Below are 26,041 nucleotides of genomic sequence, written 5' to 3'. Positions count from 1 at the left end.
TGGTGGTGGTGGTGGTGGTATTGGATTGATGGTGGTGGTATTGAATTGGTGGTGCTGGTACATATGGTGGTATTGGTGGTATTAGTGGTGTTGGTATTAGTGGTGGTATTGGTGGTGGTGGTGGAATTGGTGGTGGTGGAAATGGTAGTAGTGGTGGTGGCATTGGTGTTGGTGGTGGTATCGGTGGTGGTGGGATTGGTCGTGGTGGTGGTATTGGTGGTAGTGGTATTGGTGGCAGTGGTATTAGTGGTGGTGGTGGTGGTACTGGTGGTGGTGGTATTGGTAGTGGTGGTATTGGTATTGGTGGTGGTATTGGTGGTGGTGGAGGTAGTGGTGGTATTGATGATGGTGGTGGTGGTGTTGGTGGCATTGGTGGTGGAATTGGTGGTGGTAGTAATAATGGTGGTATTGATAGTGGTGGTGGTGGTATTGGTTGTGGTGGTATAGGTGGTGGTGGTGGTATTGGTGGTGGTGGTGGTATTTGTGGAGGTGTGTGGTATTGATGATGATGGTGGTATTGGTGGTGGTATTTGTGGTGGTGGTATTGGCGGTGGCGGTATTGGTGGTGGTGTTGTTGGAGGTCATGGTGTAGATGGTGGTGGTGGTATTGGTGGTGGTGGTGGTGGCATTAGTGGTGTATTGTTGGTGGTATTGGTGGTGGTGGTATTAGTGGTGGTGATATTGGTATTGGTGATGGTGGTGGTGGTATTGGCGGTGGTATTGGTATTGGCAGTAGCATTGGTATTGGTGGTGGTGGTGGTGGTATTGGATTGATGGTGGTGGTATTGAATTGGTGGTGCTGGTACATATGGTGGTATTGGTGGTATTAGTGGTGTTGGTATTAGTGGTGGTATTGGTGGTGGTGGTGGAATTGGTGGTGGTGGAAATGGTAGTAGTGGTGGTGGCATTGGTGTTGGTGGTGGTATCGGTGGTGGTGGGATTGGTCGTGGTGGTGGTATTGGTGGTAGTGGTATTGGTGGCAGTGGTATTAGTGGTGGTGGTGGTGGTACTGGTGGTGGTGGTATTGGTAGTGGTGGTATTGGTATTGGTGGTGGTATTGGTGGTGGTGGAGGTAGTGGTGGTATTGATGATGGTGGTGGTGGTGTTGGTGGCATTGGTGGTGGAATTGGTGGTGGTAGTAATAATGGTGGTATTGATAGTGGTGGTGGTGGTATTGGTTGTGGTGGTATAGGTGGTGGTGGTGGTATTGGTGGTGGTGGTGGTATTTGTGGAGGTGTGTGGTATTGATGATGATGGTGGTATTGGTGGTGGTATTTGTGGTGGTGGTATTGGCGGTGGCGGTATTGGTGGTGGTGTTGTTGGAGGTCATGGTGTAGATGGTGGTGGTGGTATTGGTGGTGGTGGTGGTGGCATTAGTGGTGTATTGGTGGTGGTATTGGTGGTGGTGTTGCTGGTATTGGTGATGGTATTCGTGGTGACGGTGGTATTGGTGGTGGTATTTGTAGTGGTGGTGGTATTGGTGGTGTTGGTGGTAATTGTATTGGTGGTGGTAGTGGTATTGGTGGTATTGGCGGTGGTGATATTGGGGGTGGTGGTGGTATTGGTGTTGGTGGTATTGGTGGTGGTGATATTGGGGTAATGTTGGTATTGGTATTGGTGGTGGCATTAGTGGTGTTATTGGTGGTGATGGTGGTATTGGTGGTGGTGGTGGCATTAGTGGTTTATTGGTGGTGGTATTGGTGGTGGTGTTGCTGGTATTGGTGATGGTATTCGTGGTGATGGTGGTATTGGTGATGGTATTTGTTGTGGTGGTGGTATTGGTGGTGATAGTATTGGTATTGGTGGTTGTTAGAATTGGGAATCTCTGGTTGGCACAGGTAGGCACTTGTGACAAGCAGGCACTCTTACTTGTAAGTCAGAGTAAGGGGATCACCCTTTCAAATAACCCCTGCTCACCCTTCAGGTAGTGTGGCGCAAGCAGTCAAGACTATTCTCAGGGCGTCATAGGTTAAGCATTTGTGAACACATACAGTAATACAATGACACACCACAAATGGACACCAGTCAAGGTTGTATCAAAAATAGTTCTCTTTATATAAGGCTTAGCACAAGACCGGGATAACGAATAAAATGACCACAGTATTATTTTAAAGTTCAATGTTCTTGTAAAAAGGCTTAAAATACAAAAATAGGCTTCTTTTAGTTAAAATATGCTTCTTTCACATAAGTACGCTTCTGTCAAGGCTCTGTACGGTTCGTACCTGGATGTGCGACTCGGCATTAAAAACAAAGAAAGTACGAGTCAAACAATTGTGGCGGACTCCGGGGTCCGTGACATGCACGCTGCGGTGCGAACAGAACAAAGTACCTTGGTGTTGTGGGGTCCGCGATGGACAGTCGGGACAAGTTGATGGGTCCGGGTCGTAGTTCGGCAGCGTATTCAGATGCTGGTCGGGTCGCGGCGTCGGGACGCGGCGTTGGTACGGGACCTTCAGGGATACGTGCGGATGGCCCGGATCGGCTTGCAGAGTCCGTGGCGTTCGGCGTTCGGCGTTTGAGCCGTACCTTCGGTGCGGATAGGCGGCGACACTTCTCGGCGCCGTACAGCGTACGGGGAGGATCGGTGCGATGCGGCGTCTCGGCTCTGAGCACGGCACGGTGCAGTACTTTAGTAGCGTACGGACCGTACCTGTGGGACAGCGAAGCTTGGGTCCGGCGTACAGGATTAGGCAGCCAGGGTTGTACGTCTCGAATCGGCGGGGAAGGTTAGGTGCGATGTGGCCGGAAGTGATACGGTGCGTACTAACGCTTTTAAATCAGCGTAGACACACGGTGCCGGGCGGCAAAGACACGGCTTCACGGCGGATGGGGTACGAGTCGTACTGGGGCCAAATCCAGCGGGAAACAAGCATGAATTGTCCAGGCAGCTCAGTTTTGGAAGGCAGATGAGTCCAATGGTCCTGGGACTCAGTTCAGGGGGCAAGCTCTTCTTCCAAGCCCTTGGAGATTGTTGAAAACAAAGTGCAAAGTCTCTTTCAGTCTTTTCCTCTCCTTTCTCAGCAAGGCACCAACTGCAGGCCAATCCCCCAGGTTAGGGAAAGTTACTCCTCCTTCAGCTTCTTCCAGGTCCTTCTAGTCAGGCATAGTTTCTTCGTGGTTCAATCAGGATCTGATTTCTTAGGAGCAGGGCTCCTACATTTATACCAAGTTTCTTTTGTCTTTACAGGCCAGGGGGGCCTTTGCATAATCCCAGTCCAGTTCTTTTCAGTGAGGAGCACTTTGTTGTTGGTACTCTGGCTTCTTCTTTCAGCAGGCAGGGCAGAGACATCAGACGCTACCCAGGGGGTGGAGCCAGCATTGTGGTGGCAGAGCACTGCCCTATTCAGAGTCAAGGTGCACTCCTCCCACCTATCCTGGTGTAATCTCTCTATTCACCACCTGGCAGCCCCAGCCTGTCTCCTGGAACTTCCCAGCCCTGTCACTCAAGCTACACACAAAGAAGACAGCCCCTCCCAGCAGAGGCGGACTGAAATGGTTAGGCACGCAAAGGCTAACTTTCTAAAAGTAGCATTTGCAAACCCAGGATATTGAAATAACCTTTGCTAAAAGATGTATTTTATTATTCTGAGTTCAGGCATACTAAACATGAATTTCTACCATGCTTCCTGAGCCTGCTAGGATTATAGAGTGTTATAATCTAGCAGCCCATTCTGGCCTATGGAGAGCAGGTAGCCTTACAATAGTGAAAAACGAAAATGGCTGTAATTCACTATTAGGACATGCCACACACTTCAGGGCATGTCCTACCTTATCCTTACAATGCCCCCTGCCCTAGGGCCTACCATAGGGGTGACTAATATGAAGGTAAGGGAAGGTTTAGGGACTGGCAAGTGGGGACACTTGCCCAGTCAGCATGACAGTACCAGACTGCATGCAGGTTCTGCAATGGCAGACCTTAGATACATGTTACCAGGCTGCTTCTGTGGGTGGCACAACCAGTGCTGCAAGCCCACTAGCAGCATTTGGATAAACAAGCCCTTGGCACCCCTGGTGCACTCTACTAGGGACTGATAGTAAACCAAATAAGCCAAACATGGAAGTCAATTCACATAATACATCTTCCCATAGGGAGCACTTGCCCTGTGGCACTGGATGGCAGGGTCACAGGGCCCTGAGCAGCTAACACCAGCACAAAAATACATTGAGGCACAGACAAAAATGGAAGGGTGACCCACGCCAATGGTGCCAGGTCTAACAGTGGTGGTATTGTTGGTGCTGGTATTGGTGTTGGTGGTATTGGCGGTGGTGATATTGGGGTGGTCGTGGTGGTATTGGTGATTGCGGTATTGGTATTTGTGGTGGTATTGGTATTGGCTATGGTATTCAGGGCTCAAAAATCATTAAAAAATGCACTAGACCTGCAGGTCTAGTAACCTACAAAATCTCCTCGACCCAACGGAAATGCACTTGACCTCTAATCTGAAAGCTGAGCAAATGTGACAAGTCAACAAGATTTAAAAGCATTTTTATTGCTCATTTACTTTGTGAGCAATAAAGATGCCTTTAAATCTTGCTATCTTGTCACATTTCCCCTGTTTTCAGAGGGAGAGGTCAAGTGTCAGTTTGTATTCCTACTCGCCAGTAAGGGCGAGTTAGACCTAAAAATAGCTCGTCCTGAATTAATCTGACTCGCAAATGCGAGCGGTCGAGTGAATTTTTCGAGCCCTGGTATTGGTATTGGTATTGGTGGTGGTGTTATTGGATTGGTGGTGATAGTATTGGATTGGTGGTGCTGGTATTGGTGGTGGTGGTATTGGTGGTGTTGGTATTGGTGGTCTGGTATTGGTGGTGGTGATATTGGGGGTGATCGTGGTGGTATTGGTGGTGGTATTGGTGGGGATGGTAGTATTGGTGGTGGTATTATTGGTTGTGGCATTGGTTTCAGTGGTGGTGGTGGTTTTGGTATTGGTGATAGTGGTATTGGTGGTGGTAGTATTGGCAGTGGAATTGGTATTGGCGGTAGTATTGGTATTGCTGGTGGTGGTATTGGATTGATGGTGGTGGTATTGAATTGGTGGTGGTGGTAATTATGGTGGTATTGGTGGTAGTAATGGTGGTGGTGGGATTGGTGGTAATGGTGGTGGTGATGTGGTGGTGGTATTGGTGGTTGTGGTATTGGTAGAGGTGGTGGTATTGGTATTGGTGGTATTGGTAGTGGTGATATTGGTGGTGGTGGTAGTGGTATTAGTGGTGGTATTGGTGGTAGTGGTATTGGTGGTGATATTGGTGGTGGTATTGGTGGTGGTGGAGGTGGTGGTATTGATGATGGTGGTGGTGATGGTAGTATTGGTGGTGACATTGGTGGTGGTGGTGATATTGGTGGTGGTGGTAGTGGTATTAGTGGTGGTATTGGTGGTGATATTGGTGGTGGTATTGGTGGTGGTGGAGGTGATGGTGGTATTGGTGGTGGCATTGGTGGTGGTATTGGTGGTGGTGGTAGTGGTGGTGGTGATGATATGTTATGTTATGTTATGTTATGTTATGTTATGTTATGTTATGTTATTGGGTCTTGTAAAGCGCCTGGTTACACTAAAGCAGTGTGTCCCCGCGCTGCGGTGGGGTAGCAAGAGCAGATACTAAGGTCTATGTGTGGGGGAACAGGAGAGTCTTAAGCTTCTTCCTAAAGATACCTTCAACTGGTTCCAGTCGGAGGCACGCCGGTAATTTATTCCAGGATTGGGCCGCCAGAAGTCGAAAAGAGCGGCCTCCCATCCTGGCTCTTTTTATCATGGGAACACAGACTAGACCCAGTCCCTCTGATCGGAGGCGACGGATGGGGGTGTAAGGAGTGAGAAGCTTACGCAGGTAAGCAGGAGCGGTCCCCTGCATAATGCGGTAGCATACACAAAGTGCTTTAAAGCGTGTTCGTTCCCGGATAGGGAGCCAGTGTAGGGAGGCAAGAGCCGGCTTAGAGGGAGCTCTCCTAGGGCGCTTCAGGACTAGACGGGCCGCTGCGTTCTGAACGCATTGGAGTCTCTGCAAGCACTTTTCTGTAGCCCCCAGAAGGAGAACATTCCCATAATCAAGACGGGAAGTTACAAGTGCGTGGATCATGGTCTTCCTGGCCGCAGTGGGAAGAATGTCGAGGGTTTTCCTGAGCCTTTTAAGAACTCCATAACATGTGCCAGCAACCCGTCTGGTGTGATAGTCAAACGAGAGGTGGGTGTCAATCCAAACCCCGAGGTTTTTTGCCTGGGCACACGGTATAGGAGTAGGGCCCAAATCTTGTGGCCACCACGCAGACGACCAGACAGAAGGGGCTTTCCCCACAATCAGCACTTCGGTCTTGTTGCCGTTGAGTTTTAAACAATTAGTATCCATCCAGGCTGCAAGTTCTTGGAGGCACGCCACCAGGTTGGGAGCTGCCAATTGTTGGTCTTGAGTCAGGGACACAACCAGCTGGGTGTCATCGGCATAGGACACCGCTCCGACCCCAAAACCTTCAGCAATCTCAGCCAAGGGAGCTGCGTACAGATTAAACAGGGTGGGGCTTAGGATTGAGCCCTGAGGGACTCCCTGCTGCAATGCCATCACTTTAGAATAGAAATTCCCCTGCCTCACCTGGAAGCTGCGATTGTTCAAAAACGAAGTGAGCCAGCCCAAGGCCTTCCCGGATGCACCTCCCCTCTTCAGACGATCAATCAGTATCTTATGGGCCACAGTGTCAAAGGCCGCGCTGAGGTCGAGCAGAATCAGGGCAACAGTCTGACCCGCGTCCACAAATTGCCGGATGGTCTCAGTGGCCAGGAGGAGGGCGGACTCTGTCGAATGACATGAGCGGAAGCCCGACTGGGTGGGATGAAGAAGATGGAATTTCTCAATGTGTGCCGTGAGCTGCTGGTTGACCACTTTCTCTGCAATCTTGGCAAAGTAGGGAAGAAGAGAGATGGGTCGTAGGTTCTTGAGGCGCTCAAGGCCTAATTGCGGTTTTTTCGGGAGGGGAAGATCAACTGCCTCCTTCCAGCAGTTAGGAACTGTGCTGGTCTCAAATGAGATCTCCAAGAGATACCTGATGAAGGGTTCCAGAGCTTCTAAGCATCCCTCAAATTTTTTCGGGGAGGCCAAGTCTTTGGGAGAGCCTGATTTTACACTCCGACAGATTTTGATCAAAATTTCAGGGGAAGGAATTAAGAAATTCTCAAGCCTTTCCTCCTGTGCTACAATTATATGGCGAGATGTAGCCCATCTGTCTTGGTCAGCTAGAGTCACAGCAGGGAAGGAGGAGTATATTGTTATTACTTTCTCGGAGAAGAATTCCGCTATTTGGTTACAGCGGTCGGCTGAACCTACGACTGGCGCTGCTATAGAGTCTATAGAGGAAATCTCTCTATAGACCTTGAATAATTCTCTGGTGGAATTTTCCGCAGATCTGATTCTTTCTTGGTAATATTCAGCCTTGATTTTCCTGATAAGCCTATGATAGGCTTTTAGCGATGTTCTGTATTCATTTCTCCCTTGCATAGAGAAGTTCTTCCTCCATACTCGTTCCATGCGTTTACACTTCGCTTTAGCAATTTTCAGGACATTATTGAACCAAGGGGCAGATATTTTGGTTCTGGCTGGAGTTTTACATGCCCAGGGGGCAGTTATATTAAGAGCTTCTTCTATCCTCTTGTCCAATTCAAGACAGGCATTATCGGCATCCTTACCCCCGGGCGGGCCCCCCTTTAGAAGGGCACTCTTAAACCTGCCTGGAGAAAAGCCAGCCCATTTCCGACAGACTATACCCTCGTGTGAGTATTCTATCACCTTCGGGATGGAGGTCCGGAGCATGAAAGGGACTAGATAATGGTCCGTCCAGATCATAGGCAGGGGGGTGCTAACCATCACCTCCTCCCAGTTGGTAAAAATAGGGTCAAGCAGATGGCCCTTCTGATGGGTGGGGCCTGTGACATTAAGTTGAAATTGTAGTGTCACTAATTCTTGGTGCAAAGCTTGTGCCATTGTGCAGCTGGCGTCCTCAAAATGTAAATTGAGATCGCCCAGCAGAATGAACTTGTTATAGCGAAGCGCAGGTAGGGTGAGGTAGTCAACCAAGCTAGAAACAAACCTGGATGAGTACCCCGGAGGCCTATATGCCAGGAGGCCTTTAATAGTACACTTGTCATCAATCATGATCGTAAACAGACCGGCCTCGCAGTCAGTAATGGTAATATGCTCAAGCTTGCACTGAATGTCGTGTTTAAAGATTATAGCAACGCCACCTCCCCTACCGGAGTCCCTGTCAATATGGTTGATAGAGTACCCTACTGGCAATGTTTCGAGGAGTTCAGGAGCAGAATCCTCGTCCAGCCAGGTTTCGGTGAGGAACATAATGTCGACCTTATTGTCAATCTATGCTTCTTAAGAGAGCGGCAGTTAAGAAGACCGCAGGTTAGAGTGGGCGGGCCCGTCTTTATTTCAGGCATGGTATTAAATTTAAAGGGACAATGATTACAGGCTCTAGTTAGGCCATCAGCGTACATAGAATGAGTGCAAGTATCAGCAGTTCTGGGGCGAAGAGCAAAGAGGCTGTGACTGGTGTAGTACAATTCCCTGTTAAAACTACCAGGGGGACTGGCCCCGGGCCCCGTACGGCCGCGGACGGGCGCAGACGGGCTTGCCTTCGGCGCGCCAGCGGCGCGCCCGCTGCGCGCGTCCGCTGCGCGGGCGCCGGAGCATGCGCATTTAAGCTTCCTCAGAGGCCGACTGTCACCCGGAAGTGTCTTGTCCTGACCTTCTCCGCCCTCCGCGCAACGGTACTAGTTACCGCGTCGGACCGGGGCGGGAAGGAGGAATAAGGAACAAGGCACACGAAACCCCAGGTGAGCTGCCAACAGTTTAAAAGTTTAAAAGTTCTTTTAAAAATACAGTATTACAGTTTACAAGTTAAAATTAAAGGACTCTTAATAAAAGCAAAGGCTCAGCTCACACTCCCAGCGTAATTCACCGTGTATCTGCCAAGCGGCTCAGGGTACTGCCACTGCCCTGTTCACCGCAACGCGGGCGCCGGAGCATGCGCATTTAAGCTTCCTCAGAGGCCGACTGTCACCCGGAAGTGTCTTGTCCTGACCTTCTCCGCCCCCCGCGCAACGGTACTAGTTACCGCGTCGGACCGGGGCGGGAAGGAGGAATAAGGAACAAGGCACACGAAACCCCAGGTGAGCTGCCAACAGTTTAAAAGTTTAAAAGTTCTTTTAAAAATACAGTATTACAGTTTACAAGTTAAAGGACTCTTAATAAAAGCAAAGGCTCAGCTCACACTCCCAGCGTAATTCACCGTGTATCTGCCAAGCGGCTCAGGGTACTGCCACTGCCCTGTTCACCACCACCCCCCAATACCCATACCACCGATATTGGTGGTATGGGTGTTGGGGGGTGGTGGTAGTGGTATTGGTGGTTGTATTGGTGGTGGTATTGGAGGCGGTGTTGATGGTGGTGGTGATGGTGATATTGGTGGTGACATTGGTGGTGGTATTGGTAGTGGTATTGGTGGTGTTGCTATGGGAGGTGGTGGTACTTGTGGTGGTGGTGTTGGTTGCATTGATGGTGATTGTATTGGTGGTATTGGTGGTGGTGGTATTGGTGGTGGTGGTTATATTGGTGGTATTGGTGGTGGAGGTATTGGTGGTGGGGGTATTACTGGTGGTATTGGTGGTGGTATGGGTATTGGGTTGTGGTGGTATTGGTGGTGGTGGTATTGGTGGTGGTGGTATCGGTGGTAGTGGTATAGTTGGTATTGATAGTGGTGGCATTGGTGGTGGTGGTAATGGTGGTGGTATTGGTGGTGGTGGTATTGGTCGAGGTGGTGGCATTGATGATGCTGGTGGTGGTATTGGTATTGGTGGTATTGGTAGTGGTGGTGGTGATATTGGTGGTGGTGGTAGTGGTATTAGTGGTGGTATTGGTGGTAGTGGTATTGGTATTGGTGGTGATATTGGTGGTGGTATTGGTGGTGGTGGAGGTGGTGGTATTGATGATGGTGGTGATGGTGGTATTGGTGGTGGTGGTGATATTGGTGGTGGTGGTAGTGGTATTAGTGGTGGTATTGGTGGTAGTGGTATTGGTGGTGGTATTGGTGGTGGTGGAGGTGATGGTGGTATTGGTGGTGGCATTGGTGATGGTATTGGTGGTGGTGGTAGTGGTGGTGGTGATGATATTGGGGGTATGGGTATTGGGGGTGGTGGTAGTGGTATTGGTGGTTCTATTGGTGGTGGTATTGGAGGTGGTGTTGATGATGGTGGGGGTGATGGTGATATTGGTGGTGACATTGGTGGTATTGGTAGTGGTGGTGGTGGTATTGGTGGTGGTGCTATGGGAGGTGGTGGTACTCGTGGTGGTGGTGGTGGTTGCATTGATGGTGATTGTATTGGTGGTATTGGTGGTGGTGGTATTGGTGGTGTTGATATTGGTGGCGGTGGTTATATTGGTGGTATTGGTGGTGGTGGTATTGGTGGTGGGGGTATTACTGGTGGTATTGGTGGTGGTATGGGTATTGGTTGTGGTGGTATTGGTGGTGGTGGTATTGGTGGTGGTGGGATCAATGTTGGTGGTATTGGTGGTGGTGGTATTGGTACTGGTGGTATTGGTGGTGGTATTGGCATTGGCAGTGGTATTGGTGGTGAGGGTATTGGTGGTGGTGGAGGTAGTGGTATTGATGATGGTGATGGTGGTAATGAGGGTGGTATTGGTGGTAGTGGTATAGTTGGTATTGATAGTGGTGGCATTGGTGGTGGTGGTATTGGTGGTGGTGGTATTGGTGGAGGCGGTGGTATTGATGATGCTCGTGGTGGTATTGGTGGTATTGGTAGTGGTAGTGGTGATATTGGTGGTGGTGGTAGTGGTATTAGTGGTGGTATTGGTGATAGTGGTATTGGTGGTGATATTGGTGGTGGTGGAGGTGGTGGTATTGGTGGAGGTGATGGTGGTATTGGTGGTAGCATTGGTGGTGGTATTGGTGGTGGTGGTAGTGGTGGTGGTGATATTGGTGGTATGGGTATTGGGGGGTGGTGGTAGTGGTATTGGTGGTTGTATTGGTGGTGGTATTGGAGGTGGTGTTGATGATGGTGGTGGTGGTGATGGTGATATTGGTGGTGACATTGGTGGTGGTATTGGTGGTGGTGGTATTGGTAGTGGTGGTGGTGGTATTGGTGGTGGTATTGGTGGTGGTGCTATGGGAGGTGGTGGTGGTTGCATTGATGGTGATTGTATTGGTGGTATTGGTGGTGTTGATATTGGTGGTGGTGGTTATATTGGTGGTGGTATTGGTGGTGGGGGTATTACTGGTGGTATTGGTGGTGGTATGGGTATTGGTTGTGGTGGTATTGGTGGTATTGGTGGTAGTGGTATCGGTGTTGGTGGTATTGGTACTGGTGGTATTGGTGGTGGTATTGGCATTGGCAGTGGTATTGGTGGTGAGGGTATTGGTGGTGGTGGAGGTAGTGGTATTGATGATGGTGATGGTGGTAATGGTGGTGGTATTGGTGGTAGTGGTATAGTTGGTATTGATAGTGGTGGCATTGGTGGTGGTGGTAATGGTGGTGGTATTGGTGGTGGTGGTATTGGTGGTGGTGGTATTGGTGGAGGTGGTGGTATTGATGATGCTGGTGGTGGTATTGGTATTGGTGGTATTGGTAGTGGTGGTGGTGATATTGGTGGTGGTGGTAGTGGTATTAGTGGTTGTTAGAAATGGGGGTCTCTAGTTGGCACAGGTATGCACTTGTGACAAGCAGGGACTCTCAATTCTAAGTCAGGATAAGGGGATCACCCTTTCAAATAACCCCTGCTCACCCTTTAGGTAGTGTGGCGCAAGCGGTCAAGACTATTCTCAGGGCGCTATAGGTTAAGCATTTGTGAACACATACAGTAATACAATGACACACCACAAATGGACACCAGTCAAGGTTGTATCAAAAATCGGTGCGGACTCCGGGGTCCGAGACGTGCACACTGCGGTGCGAACAGGACAAAGTACCTTAAGTTCGTGGGGTCCGCGACGGATAGTGCGGGACAAGTTGTTGGGTCCGGGTCGTAGTTCGGCAGCGTACTCGGTCTGGTCCGGTCGCGGCGTCGGGACGCGGCGTTGGTACGGGACCTTCAGGGGTACGGGGGGATGAGCCGGATCAGCTTGCAGAGTCCGTGGCGTCGGCGTTCGGGCCGTACCTTCGGTGCGGATCGGCGGCGACACTTCTCGGCGCCGTACAGCGTATGGGGAGGATCAGCGTACTGCGGCTTCTCGACTCTGAGTACGGCACGGTGCAGTACGTTGGGGAGCGTACGGACCGTACCTGCGGGACAGCGAAGCTTGAGTCCGGCGTACAGGGTTCGGCAGCCAGGGATGTACGTCTCGAATCGGCGGGGAAGGTTAGGTGCAATGCAGCCGGGAGGGATACGGTGCGTACTAACGCTTTTCGTTCAGCGTAGACACACGGTGCCGGGCGGCAAAGACACGGCTTCACGGCGGATGTAGTACGAGGCGTACTGGGGCCAAATCCAGCGGGAAACAAGCAAGAATTGTCCAGGCAACTCAGTTTTTGAAGGCAGATGAGTCCACTGGTCCTGGGACTCAGTTCAGGGGGCAAGCTCTTCTTCCAAGCCCTTGGAGATAGATGAAAAACAAAGTCTCTTTCAGTCTTTTCCTCTCCTTTCTCAGCAAGGCACCAACTGCAGGCCAATCCCCCAGGTCAGGGAAAGTTACTCCTCCTTCAGCTTCTTCCAGGTCCTTCTAGTCAGGCAGAGTTTCTTCGTGGTTCAATCAGGATCTGATTTCTTAGGAGCTGGGCTCCTACATTTATACTCAGTTTCTTTTGTCTTTACAGGCCAGGGGGGCCTTTGCATAATCCCAGTCCAGTTCTTTTCAGTGAGGAGCACTTTGTTGTTGAGACTCTGGCTTCTTCTTTCAGCAGGCAGGGCAGAGACATCAGACGCTCCCCAGGGGGTGGAGCCAGCATTGTGGAGGCAGAGCACTGTCCTATTCAGAGTCAAGGTGCACTCCTCCCACCCATCCTGGTGTAATCTTTCTATTCACCACCTGGCAGCCCCAGCCTGTCTCCTGGAACTTCCCAGCCCTGTCACTCAAGCTACACACAAAGAAGATAGCCCTCCCCTCCAGAGGCGGACTGAAATGGTTAAGCAAGCAAATGCTAACTTTCTAAAAGTAGCATTTGCAAACACAGGATATTAAAATAAACTTTACTAAAAGATGTATTTTATTATTCTGAGTTCAGGCATACTAAACATGAATTTCTACCATGCTTCCTGAGCCTGCTAGGATTATAAAGTGTTATAATCTAGCAGCCCATTCTGGCCTATGGAGAACAGGTAACCTTCAATAGTGAAAAACGAAAATGGCTGTAATCCACTATTAGGACATGCCACACACCTCAGGGCATGTCCTACCTTATCCTTACAATGCACCCTGCCCTAGGGCCTACCATAGGGGTGACTAATATGAAGGTAAGGGAAGGTTTAGGGACTGGCAAGTGGGGACACTTGTCCAGTCAGCATGACAGTACCAGACTGCATGCAGGTTCTGCAATGGCAGACCTTAGACACATTTTACCCCGCTGCTTCTGTGGGTGGCACAACCAGTGCTGCAAGCCCACTAGCAGCATTTGGATATACAAGCCCTTGGCACCCCTGGTGCACTCTACTATGGACTGATAGTAAACCAAATAAGCCAAACATGGAATCCAATGAACATCAACATTTTACCATAGGGAGAGCATATGCACCTTAGCACTGGTCAGCAGTGGTAAGGTGCCCAGAGTCATAAAACAGCCAACACCAGGTGAGAAAAAATACAGGAGGAAGGCAAAAAGTTTAGGGATGACCCTGCAGAAAGGGCCAAGTCCAACACAACCCCCTTCCAGCCAAAACGCAGGGTAGACCAATCACCACCATGACGGTCTTCCCTGCTTGGGGCGATAGAACAAGGACCTGGCCCGCAACTGCAGGGGCAGACTCCAGTTCTACGCCAATCTGAACCTATTGGACTTCCTCTGTACATACTCTCAGGGCCCACCAAGCCAATCCATGGGGAACCCTTCTCCTTACCTGTGGACACCACCTGTGCAACACCTAACCTTAACCGGCCCACAGGTGTGTCCCAACAGACAGACAGCAAAATGCTACAGGGGCCACTGACGGTAGTCAGGGATGAGACCCAGGCCGTATGCCTCTCGGGGCTCTCAAACCTCTGTGGCGCCAGGGAGCGGGGGTAGTAGCCCCAGGTGCTTGGCACCCTTTGTCCATTCTCCCCCTTGTCAGGTCAGGTATGACATCCTGGCACTGACCCACCAGCCCCAGGCCTGTACCCGGCGACTGGACCAAAGACTGGGGTGGCCTCTCCCACACCCGGTCCTCGTCCTTGGGGCTCTGTACCCTCCCACCTGGAGTGGTACCCCCTTCCAGAATTGCCAGGGCACCTGGGGCAGGTGTCCTGCGCAATTCGCCCACCAGTTCAGGGGTTCTATCCTGCAACTGGGCGTCCAGGTCAGGGAGGACACCCTGAACCTGGCCCTCCAACCCAGGGTCTAAACCCTTCAGTTGAGCCGGGGTCAGAGGCGAGTACTCCCTCCCTCTGCACCCCCTTCCAGAGTACTGCCCACTCCCAACTGGCGTGGTACCCCTAGAAGCAACATGGGTCAGGGCACTGATTACAGTTGTCCCACCCTCCAGGTCAGACAACACCTGAACCTGGCTTCCCAACCCTGGGACCAACCCATGCGGTTGAACGCTCGCCTGGCGCACCAGGACTTCCCGGGGAGCACGCATTCCCCCCCCTGAGGGTGACACATAACTCATGTGTCGTGTGACAGTCTGCCTGGCGCTGATCTCCCGACCCCTGTCCATCTGACAGTGCCTGAAGATCCCCCAGGACAGAAATGGTGTCACCATGGTCATTCACTGGTGACGCAGCCCTTCTGGCTGGCCCCTGACCCACTGGTTCTTCCACTGGGGACTCTTTCCCCCTCTCACCCCTCACTCTGGACTTCTGCACCCTCCCAACTGGAGCGGTACTGCCAGACACCAGAACCGAGGGAGGCCTGCTTACAGACACTCCCCGTCCACTAGACACTAGGGGATCCCCCTCAACGGGCGGCCCATCAGAACAGCCTAGGCTCCCCGCCTGGTGTTCCCTTCAAGAACCATCCAGGCTCTGAGACTGGGTTTCGGGCACCTGGGGGCACGCAGCCCCACACTCACTCCTTCTCCACTGAGACAGGACGTGAGCCCCTACACCCCTCCCACTACTAGGGGACCTAGCTGGGCTACTCTGCACCACTTCTACCACTCTGGGTTGGAAGATACCTGAGCCACTCCCCACGGGGTCACTCCCCAATGCCTCTCCAGACCCTCTGGAATCCACCAAAAGGTCTGCCTCCAATGTGGGCTCTCTGCGGTCAGAGAACTCACCCTCACACAGGTGTTGGCATAGCTCTGGAAAACAGGGACTTACAATATGCTCTCCCACCATTGGATCACGCAGCCCCCTAGCAGGATTAACCAAACTATCCTTCACCTTACCATCCAGTGCCTCACACACGTACTCCACACCACTCTCCTGAGACTGGCTAGACAGTATCTGACTGTCTCTGTCACATAACCCACACTCTTCTGGGCGGTCTTCACACTCACCCACCAGGACTCCAATTTTGGGGGAAACCCCTCTCCCTGTACCTCTCAGCTAGAGTCAGTAGAGTGTCCCTCCCGCCACTAGGACTATGAACCCCTGCGCCAGTTACCCTATTCCCTTCAGGGATACTGTGCACTACTGGAGCTACCTCATGCCCTTGAACCTCCTGGTGTATGTCAACCCCCTCCTTCGAGTCAGGCGCCACATCTCTGGGTGTGCGTACTACTCTCTCAGCACTATAAAATTCAATATTGCTGCCACCAGAGGGAGAGTTGTCTAAACTATTAGCCTCGAGCTCCAACTCCCTCATTCTTACTTCATGCTCCATGGCCAGCCTTTGTCTTTGCATTTCCATTCTCAGTTTTGCCATCTCCACTTCATGTGCTCTTGCAGCCCTCCTGTCGGCCATCTCCTCTGGCGACAGGCCTCTGCCAGGCTTAGAAGCACCTTCTGGGGGTATCACCTCCAGCACATTCTGTGGGAACTTGGATTGGTACCAGGCCCTCAGCGCCTTTGTGTACTGCTCCTTGTATCTCAATTTAGTTTGTTTAATTATGTACTTGGAGAGGTATCCTTTCAAGACTTCACTTGTGCACTTCAGCAGTGCCCTCTCCTCCCAATCTATGTCATCAACTCCAGAGAATATAGAGGACGCTCCGCCTCCACTGACTGAGCTAGGCATGGTTTCTAAAAGTGGAGATTCTTCAGCAAAACAAAAATCAATACTGTGTGGTAGCGTTATTGGTCTGAACTCACTACGTGGCGTTCACTTAATCACTGTACATGAATCACAAATGCAAATTCAAATCCTCACCGCTGACCACCAATGTTAGAAATGGGGGTTTCTAGTTGGCACAGGTATGCACTTGTGACAAGCAGGGACTCTCAATTCTAAGTCAGGATAAGGGGATCACCCTTTCAAATAACCCCTGCTCACCCTTTAGGTAGTGTGGCGCAAGCAGTCAAGACTATTCTCAGGGCGCTATAGGTTAAGCATTTGTGAACACATACAGTAATACAATGACACACCATAAATGGACACCAGTCAAGGTTGTATCAAAAATAGGTTTCTTTATATAAGGCTTAGCACAAGACCAGAATAACGTTTAGAAATGACCACAGTATTATTTTAAAGTTCAATGTTCTTGCAAAAAGGCTTAAAATGCAAAAATAGGCTTCTTTTACTCAATTCTGCTTCTTTTCAGGCTTTGTACGGTTCGTACCTGGGTGTATGACTCATCCGCGTTAAAAACAAAGAAAGTACGAGTCAAACAATCGGTGCGGACTCCGGGGTCCGGGAAGTGCACACTGCGGTGTGAACAGGACAAAGTACCTTAAGTTCGTGGGGTCCGCGACGGACCGTGCGGGACAAGTTGATGGGTCCGGGTCATAGTTCGGCAGCGTATACGGTCTGGTCCGGTCGCGGCATCGGGACGCGGCGTTGGTACGGGACCTTCAGGGGTACGGGTGGATGAGCCGGATCAGCTTGCAGAGTCCGTGGCGTCGGCGTTCGGCCGTACCTTCGGTGCGGATCGGCGTCGACACTTCTCGGCGCCGTACAGCGTACGGGGAGGATCAGCGTACTGCGGCTTCTCGACTCTGAGTACGGCACGGTGCAGTACGTTGGCAGCGTACGGACCGTACCTGCGGGACAGCGAAGCTTGAGTGCGGCGTACAGGGTTCGGCAGCCAGGGATGTACGTCTCGAATCGGCGGGGAACGTTAGGTGCAATGCAGCCGGGAGGGATACGGTGCGTACTAACGCTTTTGGTTCGGCAAAGACACGGCTTCGCGGCGGATGTAGTACGAGGCGTACTGGGGCCAAATCCAGCGGGAAACAAGCAAGAATTGTCCAGGCAACTCAGTTTTTGAAGGCAGATGAGTCCAATGGTCCTGGGACTCAGTTCAGGGGGCAAGCTCTTCTTCCAAGCCCCTGGAGATAGATGAAAAACAAAGTACAAAGTCTCTTTCAGTCTTTTCCTCTACTTTCTCAGCAAGGCACCAACTGCAGGCCAATCCCCCAGGTCAGGGAAAGTTACTCCTCCTTCAGCTTCTTCCAGGTCCTTCTAGTCAGGCAGAGTTTCTTCGTGGTTCAATCAGGATCTGATTTCTTAGGAGCAGGGCTCCTACATTTATACTCAGTTTCTTTTGTCTTTACAGGCCAGGGGGGCCTTTGCATAATCCCAGTCCAGTTCTTTTCAGTGAGGAGCACTTTGTTGTTGAGACTCTGGCTTCTTCTTTCAGCAGGCAGGGCAGAGACATCAGACGCTCCCCAGGGGGTGGAGCCAGCATTGTGGAGGCAGAGCACTGTCCTATTCAGAGTCAAGGTGCACTCCTCCCACCCATCCTGGTGTAATCTTTCTATTCACCACCTGGCAGCCCCAGCCTGTCTCCTGGAACTTCCCAGCCCTGTCACACAAGCTACACACAAAGAAGATAGCCCTCCCCTCCAGAGGCGGACTGAAATGGTTAAGCAAGCAAATGCTAACTTTCTAAAAGTAGCATTTGCAAACACAGGATATTAAAATAAACTTTACTAAAATATGTATTTTATTATTCTGAGTTCAGGCATACTAAACATGAATTTCTACCATGCTTCCTGAGCCTGCTAGGATTATAAAGTGTTATAATCTAGCAGCCCATTATGGCCTATGGAGAACAGGTAGCCTTCAATAGTGAAAAACAAAAATGGCTGTAATCCACTATTAGGACATGCCACACACCTCAGGGCATGTCCTACCTTATCCTTACAATGCACCCTGCCCTAGGGCCTACCATAGGGGTGACTAATATGAAGGTAAGGGAAGGTTTAGGGACTTGCAAGTGGGGACACTTGCCCAGTCAGCATGACAGTACCAGACTGCATGCAGGTTCTGCAATGGCAGACCTTAGACACATTTTACCCCGCTGCTTCTGTGGGTGGCACAACCAGTGCTGCAAGCCCACTAGCAGCATTTGGATATACAAGCCCTTGGCACCCCTGGTGCACTCTACTAGGGACTGATAGTAAACCAAATAAGCCAAACATGGAATCCAATGAACATCAACATTTTACCATAGGGAGAGCATATGCACCTTAGCACTGGTCAGCAGTGGTAAGGTGCCCAGAGTCATAAAACAGCCAACACCAGGTCAGAAAAAATACAGGAGGAAGGCAAAAAGTTTAGGGATGACTCTGCAAAAAGGGCCGAGTCCAACAGTGGTGGTATTGGTGGTAGTGGTATTGGTGGTGATATTGGTGGTGGTATTGATGATGGTGGTGATGGTGGTATTGGTGGTGGTGGTGATATTGGTGGTGGTGGTAGTGGTATTAGTGGTGGTATTGGTGGTAGTGGTATTGGTGGGGATACTGGTTTTGGTATTGGTGGTGGTGGAGGTGATGGTGGTATTGGTGGTGGCATTGGTGGTGGTATTGGTGGTGGTGGTGGTAGTGGTGGTGGTGATGATATTGGTGGTATGGGCATTGGCGGGTGGTGGTAGTGGTATTGGTGGTTGTATTGGTGGTGGTATTGGAGGTGGTGTTGATGGTGGTGATGGTGATATTGGTGGTGACATTGGTGGTGGTATTGGTGGTGGTGGTAGTGGTGGTGGTATTGGTGGTGGTATTGGTTGTGGTAGTGGTATTGGTGGTGGCATTGGAGGTGGTATTGGTGGTGGTGGTGGTGATGTTGGTATTGGTGGTGGCATTGGTGGTGGTGGTATTGGAGGTGTTGGTGATATTGGTGGTGTTGGTAGTGGTGATATTGGTGGTGCTGCTATTGGTGGTGGTGATGTGGGTGGTGGTGGTATTGGTGGTGGTGGTATTGGTGGTGGTGATATTGGGGGTGATGGTGGTGGTATTGGTGGTGATGGTAGTATTGGTGGTGGTATTATTGGTGGTGGTATTGGTATTGGTGGTTTTGGTATTGGTGATAGTGATATTGGTATTGGTGGTGGTGGTATTGGCGGTATTGGTGGTGGTGGTAGGGGTCGTGGCATTGGTGGTGGTGGTATTGTTAGTGGTGGTGTTGATGGTGGTGGTATTGGTGATGGTGGTATTGGTGGTGGTGGTATTGGCCCTGTTGGTATTGGTGGTGGTAGTGGTATTGGTGGTTGTATTGGTGGTGGTATTGGAGGTGGTGTTGATGGTGGTGATGGTGATATTGGTGGTGACATTGGTGGTGGTATTGGGGGTGGTGGTAGTGGTGGTGGTATTGGTGGTGGTATTGGTTGTGGTAGTGGTATTGGTGGTGGCATTGGAGGTGGTATTGGTGGTGGTGGTGGTGATGTTGGTATTGGTGGTGGCATTGGTGGTGGTGGTATTGGAGGTGTTGGTGATATTGGTGGTGTTGGTAGTGGTGATATTGGTGGTGCTGCTATTGGTGGTGGTGATGTGGGTGGTGGTGGTATTGGTGGTGGTGGTATTGGTGGTGGTGATATTGGGGGTGATGGTGGTGGTATTGGTGGTGATGGTAGTATTGGTGGTGGTATTATTGGTGGTGGTATTGGTATTGGTGGTTTTGGTATTGGTGATAGTGATATTGGTATTGGTGGTGGTGGTATTGGCGGTATTGGTGGTGGTGGTAGGGGTCGTGGCATTGGTGGTGGTGGTATTGTTAGTGGTGGTGTTGATGGTGGTGGTATTGGTGATGGTGGTATTGGTGGTGGTGGTATTGGCCCTGTTGGTATTGGTGGTGGTAGTGGTATTGGTGGTGGTGGTGGCATTGATATTGATGGTGGTGGTATTAGTACTGGTGGTGGAGTTATTGGTGGTGGTGGAATTGGTGCTGTTGGTATTGGTGGTTTTGGTATTGGTGGTGGTGGCATTGGTGGTACTATTGGTGGTAGTGGTATTGGTGGTTGTGATGGGATTGGTGGTGGTGATGAGATTGGTGGATGTGCTATTGATGGTGGTGGTATTGGTGGTGTGTTAGAATTGGGAATCTCTAGTTGGCACAGGTATGCACTTGCGACAAGCAGGGACTCTCAATTCTAAGTCAGAGTAAGGGGATCACCCTTTCAAATAACCCCTGCTCACCCTTTAGGTAGTGTGGCGCAAGCAGTCAAGACTATTCTCAGGGCGTCATAGGTTAAGCATTTGTGAACACATACAGTAATACAATGACACACCACAAATGGACACCAGTCAAGGTTGTATCAAAAATAGGTCTCTTTATATAAGGCTTAGCACAAGACCAGAATAACGAATAAAATGACCACAGTATTATTTTAAAGTTCAATGTTCTAGTAAAAAGGCTTAAAATGCCAAAATAGGCTTCTTTTAGTCAATTCTTTTCAGGCTTTGTACGGTTCGTACCTGGGTGGGCGACTCGTCCGCGTTACAAACAAGGAAAGTACGAGTCAAACAATCGGTGCGGACTCCGGGGTCCGTAACATGCACGCTGCGGTGCGAACAGAACAAAGTAGCTTAAGTTCGTGGGGTCCGCGACGGACAGTGTGGGACAAGTTGATGGGTCCGGGTCATACTTCGGCAGCGTATTCGGATGCTGGTCGGGTCGCGGCGTCAGTACGCGGCGTTGGTACGGGACCTTTAGGGATACGTGCGGATGGCCCAGATCAGCTTGCAGAGTCCGTGGCGTTCGGCGTTTGAGCCGTACCTTCGGTGCGGATAGGCGGCGACACTTCTCGGCGCCGTACAGCGTACGGGGAGGATCAGCGTGATGCGGCTTCTCGGCTCTGAGTACGGTACGGGCAGTACGTTAGCAGCGTACGAACCGTACCTGTGGGACAGCGAAGCTTGGGTCCGGCGTACAGGGTGCGGCAGCCAGGGGTGTACGACTCGAATCGGCGGGGAAGGTTAGGTGCGATGCGGCCGGGAGGGATACGGTGCGTACTAACGCTTTTGGATCAGCGTAGACACACGGTGCCGGGCGGCAAAGACACGGCTTCGCGTCGGATGGAGTACGAGTCGTACTGGGGCCAAATCCAGCGGGAACCAAGCAAAAATTGTCCAGGCAACTCAATTTTGGAAGGCAGATGAGTCCAATGGTCTTGGGACTCAGTTCAGGGGACAAGCTCTTCTTCCAAGCCCTTGGAGATTGTTGAAACAAAGTGCAAAGTCTCTTCCAGTCTTTTCCTCTCCTTTCTCAGCAAGGCACACACTGCAGGCCAATCCCCCAGGTCAGGGAAAGTTACTCCTCCTTCAGCTTCTTCCAGGTCCTTCTGGTCAGGCAGAGTTTCTTCGTGGTTCAATCAGGATCTGATTTCTTAGGAGCAGGGCTCCTATATTTATACCAAGTTTCTTTTGTCTTTACAGGCCAGGGGGGCCTTTGCATAATCCCAGTCCAGTTCTTTTCAGTGAGGAGCACTTTGTTGTTGGGACTCTGGCTTCTTCTTTCAGCAGGCAGGGCAGAGACATCAGACGCTCCTCAGGGGGTGGAGCCAGCATTGTGGTGGCAGATCACTGCCCTATTCAGAGTCAAGGTGCACTCCTCCCACCCATCCTGGTGTAATCTCTCTATTCACCACCTGGTAGCCCCAGCCTGTCTCCTGGAACTTCCCAGCCCTGTCACTCAAGTTACACACAAAGAAGATAGCCCTCCCCTCCAGAGGCGGACTGAGATGGTTAGGCACGCAAAGGCTAACTTTCTAAAAGTAGCATTTGCAAACCCAGGATATTAAAATAACCTTTGCTAAAAGATGTATTTTATTATTCTGAGTTCAGGCATACTAAACATGAATTTCTACCATGCTTCCTGAGCCTGCTAGGATTATAGAGTGTTATAATCTAGCAGCCCATTCTGGCCTATGGAGAGCAGGTAGCCTTACAATAGTGAAAAACGAAAATTGCTGTAATTCACTATTAGGACACGCCACACACCTCAGGGCATGTCCTACCTTATCCTTACAATGCACCCTGCCCTAGGGCCTACCTTAGGGGTGACTAACATGAAGGTAAGGGAAGGTTTAGGGACTGGCAAGTGGGGACACTTGCCCAGTCAGCATGACAGTACCAGACTGCATGCAGGTTCTGCAATGGCAGACCTTAGACACATTTTACCAGGCTGCTTCTGTGGGTGGCACAACCAGTGCTGCAAGCCCACTAGCAGCATTTGGATATACAAGCCCTTGGCACCCCTGGTGCACTCTACTAGGGACTGATAAGAAACCAAATAAGCCATACATGGAAGTCAATTCACATCATACATTTTACCATAGGGAGAGCATATGCACCTTAGCACTGGTCAGCAGTGGTAAGGTGCCCAGAGTTATAAAACAGCCAACACCAGGTCAGAAAAAATACAGGAGGAAGGCAAAAAGTTTAGGGATGACCCTGCAAAAGGGGCCAGGTCCAACATGGTGGTATTGGAGGTGGTATTGATGGTGTTACTGGTGGTATTGATGGTGGTATTGGTGGTAGTATTGGTAGTAGTGGTATTGGTGGTGGTGATGGGATTGGTGGTGGTGCTATTGATGGTGGTGGTAATGGTGGTGGTGGTATTGGTGGTGTGGTAGTGGTATAGGTGGTGGTGGTGGTATTGGTGGTGGTATTGGTGGAGGTGGTATTAGTGGTGGTGGTGGTTGTGTTGGTATTGGTGATGGTGGTATTGGATTGGTGGTGGTGGTATTGGAGGTGGTATTGATGGTGTTACTGGTGGTGCTGGTGGTATTGATGGTGGTATTGGTGGTAGTATTGGTGGTACTATTGGTGGTAGTGGTATTGGTGGTGGTGATGGGATTGGTGGTGGTGATGGGATTGGTGGTGGTGCTATTGATGGTGGTGGTAATGGTGGTGGTATTGGTGGTGTGGTAGTGGTATAGGTGATGGTGGTGGTATTGGTGGTGGTGGTATTGGTGGTTCTATTGGTCGTGGTAGTACTGGTGGTATTGGTGGTGGTGACATTGGTTGTGGTGGTGGTGGTATTGATGGTGGTACAAATTGGTGCTGTTGGTGTTGGTGGTGGTGGTGGTACAGGTGGTGGTGGTATTGGTATTGGTGGTGATATTGGTGGTGGTGGTATTTGTGTTGGTGGTATTGGTGGTGGTATTGATGATGGTGGTGGTGGTATTGGTGGTGGCATTGGTGATGGTATTGGTATGGGCAGTGGTGGTATTGGTGGTGGTGGTATTGGTATTGGTGGTGGTGGTATTGGTGGTGGTATTGGTGGAGGTAATATTAGTGGTGGTGGTTGTGTTGGTATTGGTGGTGGTGGTATTGGTATTGTGGTGGTGGTATTGGATTGATGGTGGTGGTATTGGATTGATGGTGGTGGTATTGAAGGTGGTGGTGGTTGGTGGTATTGGTGGTAGTATTGGTGGTGGTGGTGGTTTGGTGGTAGTATTGGTGGTAGTGGTATTGATGGTGGTATTAGTGGTGGTGGTATTGGTGGTGGTGATGGGATTGGTAGTGGTGATGGGATTGGTGGTTGTGCTATTGATGGTGGTGGTGGTAATCGTGGTGGTGGTATTGGTGCTGGTATTGGTGGTAGTGGTATAGGTGATCGTGGTGGTATTGGTGGTGGCGGTATTGGTGGTTCTATTGGTCGTGGTAGTACTGGTGGTGGTGATATTGATGGTGGTGACATTGGTTGTGGTGGTGGTACTGTTGGTGCTGTTGGTGGGGTGGTGGTGGTATTACTGGTAGTATTGGTGGTGGTGGTATTGGTGGTATCAGTGTTGGTAGTATTGGTGGTGGTATTGATGGTATTGGTAGTGGTGGTGGTGGTATTGCTGCTGCTTGTGGAATTGGTGCTGTTGGTATTGGTGGTTGTGGTATTGGTGGTGATGGTATTGGTATTTGTAGTGGTGGTATTGGTGGTGGTATTAGTGGTGGTATTAGTATTGGTGGTATTGGTGGTGCTGGTAGTGGTGGGGGTGGTGGCATTGGTGGTGGTATTGGTAGTGGTGGTATTGATTGTGGTGGTATTGGTAGTGGTGGTACTGATGGTGGTGGTGGTATTGGTGGTGTTGATGGTGGTGGTATTGGTGGTGGTGGTATTGGTAGAGGTGGTGGTATTGATGTGGTGGTATTGGTGGTGGTGGTATTGGTAGTGGTGGTATTGGTGGTGGTGGTATTAGCCCTGTTGGTATTGGTGGTGGTAGTGGTATTGGTGGAGGTGGTGGCATTGATATTGATGGTGGTGCTATTGGTGGTGGTGGTATTAGCACTGGTGGTGGAGGTATTGGTGGTGGTGGAATTGGTGCTGTTGGTATTGATGGTGGTGGTATTGGTGGTGGTATTGGTGGTGGTGGAGGGAGTGGTATTGATGATGATGGTGGTGGTGGGGTTGATGGTGGTGGTATTGGTGGAGGTGGTGGTAGTGATGATGGTGGTGGTATTGGTAGTATTGGTTCTGGTGGTATTGGTACTGTTGGTATTGGTGGTGGTGGTGGTATTGGTGATGGTGGTATTGGTGGTGGTGGAGGTGGTGGTATTGATGGTGGTGGTGGTAGTGGTGGTGGCGGTATTGGTGGTGGCCTTGATGGTGATATTAGTGGTGGTGGTATTGGTGTTGGTGTTGGTAGTGCTGGTATTGGTGGTGGTGGTATGGGTGGTGGTGGTATTGGTAGTGGTGGTATTGGTGATGGTACTGGTGATGATAGTGATATTGGTGGTGGTATTGGTGGTCGTATAAATTGGTGGTGGTGGTATTGGTATAGGTGGAGGTGGTATTGGTGTTGATATTGTTGGTGGTGGTATTTGTGGTGGTGGTATTGGTGGTGTGGAGGTGGTGGTATTGATGGTGGTGGTGGTATAGGTGGAGGTGGTATTGGTGGTGCAATTGGTGGTGGTATTGGTGGTGGTGATATTGGCATTGGTGGTGATGGTATTGGTGGTGGTGGTTTTGGTGGTGGTATTGGTAGAGGTGGTTTTAGTGGTGGTGGTGGTTGTGTTGGTATTGGTGGTGGTGGTATTGGTGGTGGTGGTATTGAATTGATGGTGGTGGTATTGGATTGGTGGTGGTGGTATTGGAGGTGGTATTGATGGTGGTATTGGTGGTGCTGGTGGTGTTGATGGTGGTATTGGTGGTAGTGTTGGTGGTGGTGGCATTGTTGGTAGTATTGGTGGTAGTGGTATTGGTGGTGGTATTAGTGGTGTTGGTGGTATTGGTGGTAGTGGTATTGGTGGTATTGGTAGTGGTGGTGGTGGTATTGGTGCTGGTGGTGGTGCTATTGGTACTGGTGGTGGTGGTATTGCTGGTGGTGGAATTAGTGCTGTTGATATGGGTGGTGGTGGTATTGGTATTCGTGGTGGTAGTATTGGTGGTGTATTGGTAGTGGTGGTATTGGTGGTGGTGGTTGCGGCATTGATGGTGGTATTGGTAGTGGTGGTGGTGGTATTGGTAGTGCTGGTATTGGTGGTGGTGGTGGTGTTCATGGTGGTGGTATTGGTGGTAGTGGTATTGATAGAGGTGGTGGTATTGATGTGGTGGTATTGGTAGTGGTGGCATTGGTGGTGGTGGTA

The sequence above is a fragment of the Triturus cristatus genome, chromosome 1_2, assembly GCF_964204655.1.
Source record: "Triturus cristatus chromosome 1_2, aTriCri1.1, whole genome shotgun sequence".
Lineage (NCBI taxonomy): Eukaryota > Metazoa > Chordata > Amphibia > Caudata > Salamandridae > Triturus > Triturus cristatus.
The sequence above is the reverse complement of the archived record's forward strand: the minus strand, read 5'-3'. Positions refer to the sequence as shown.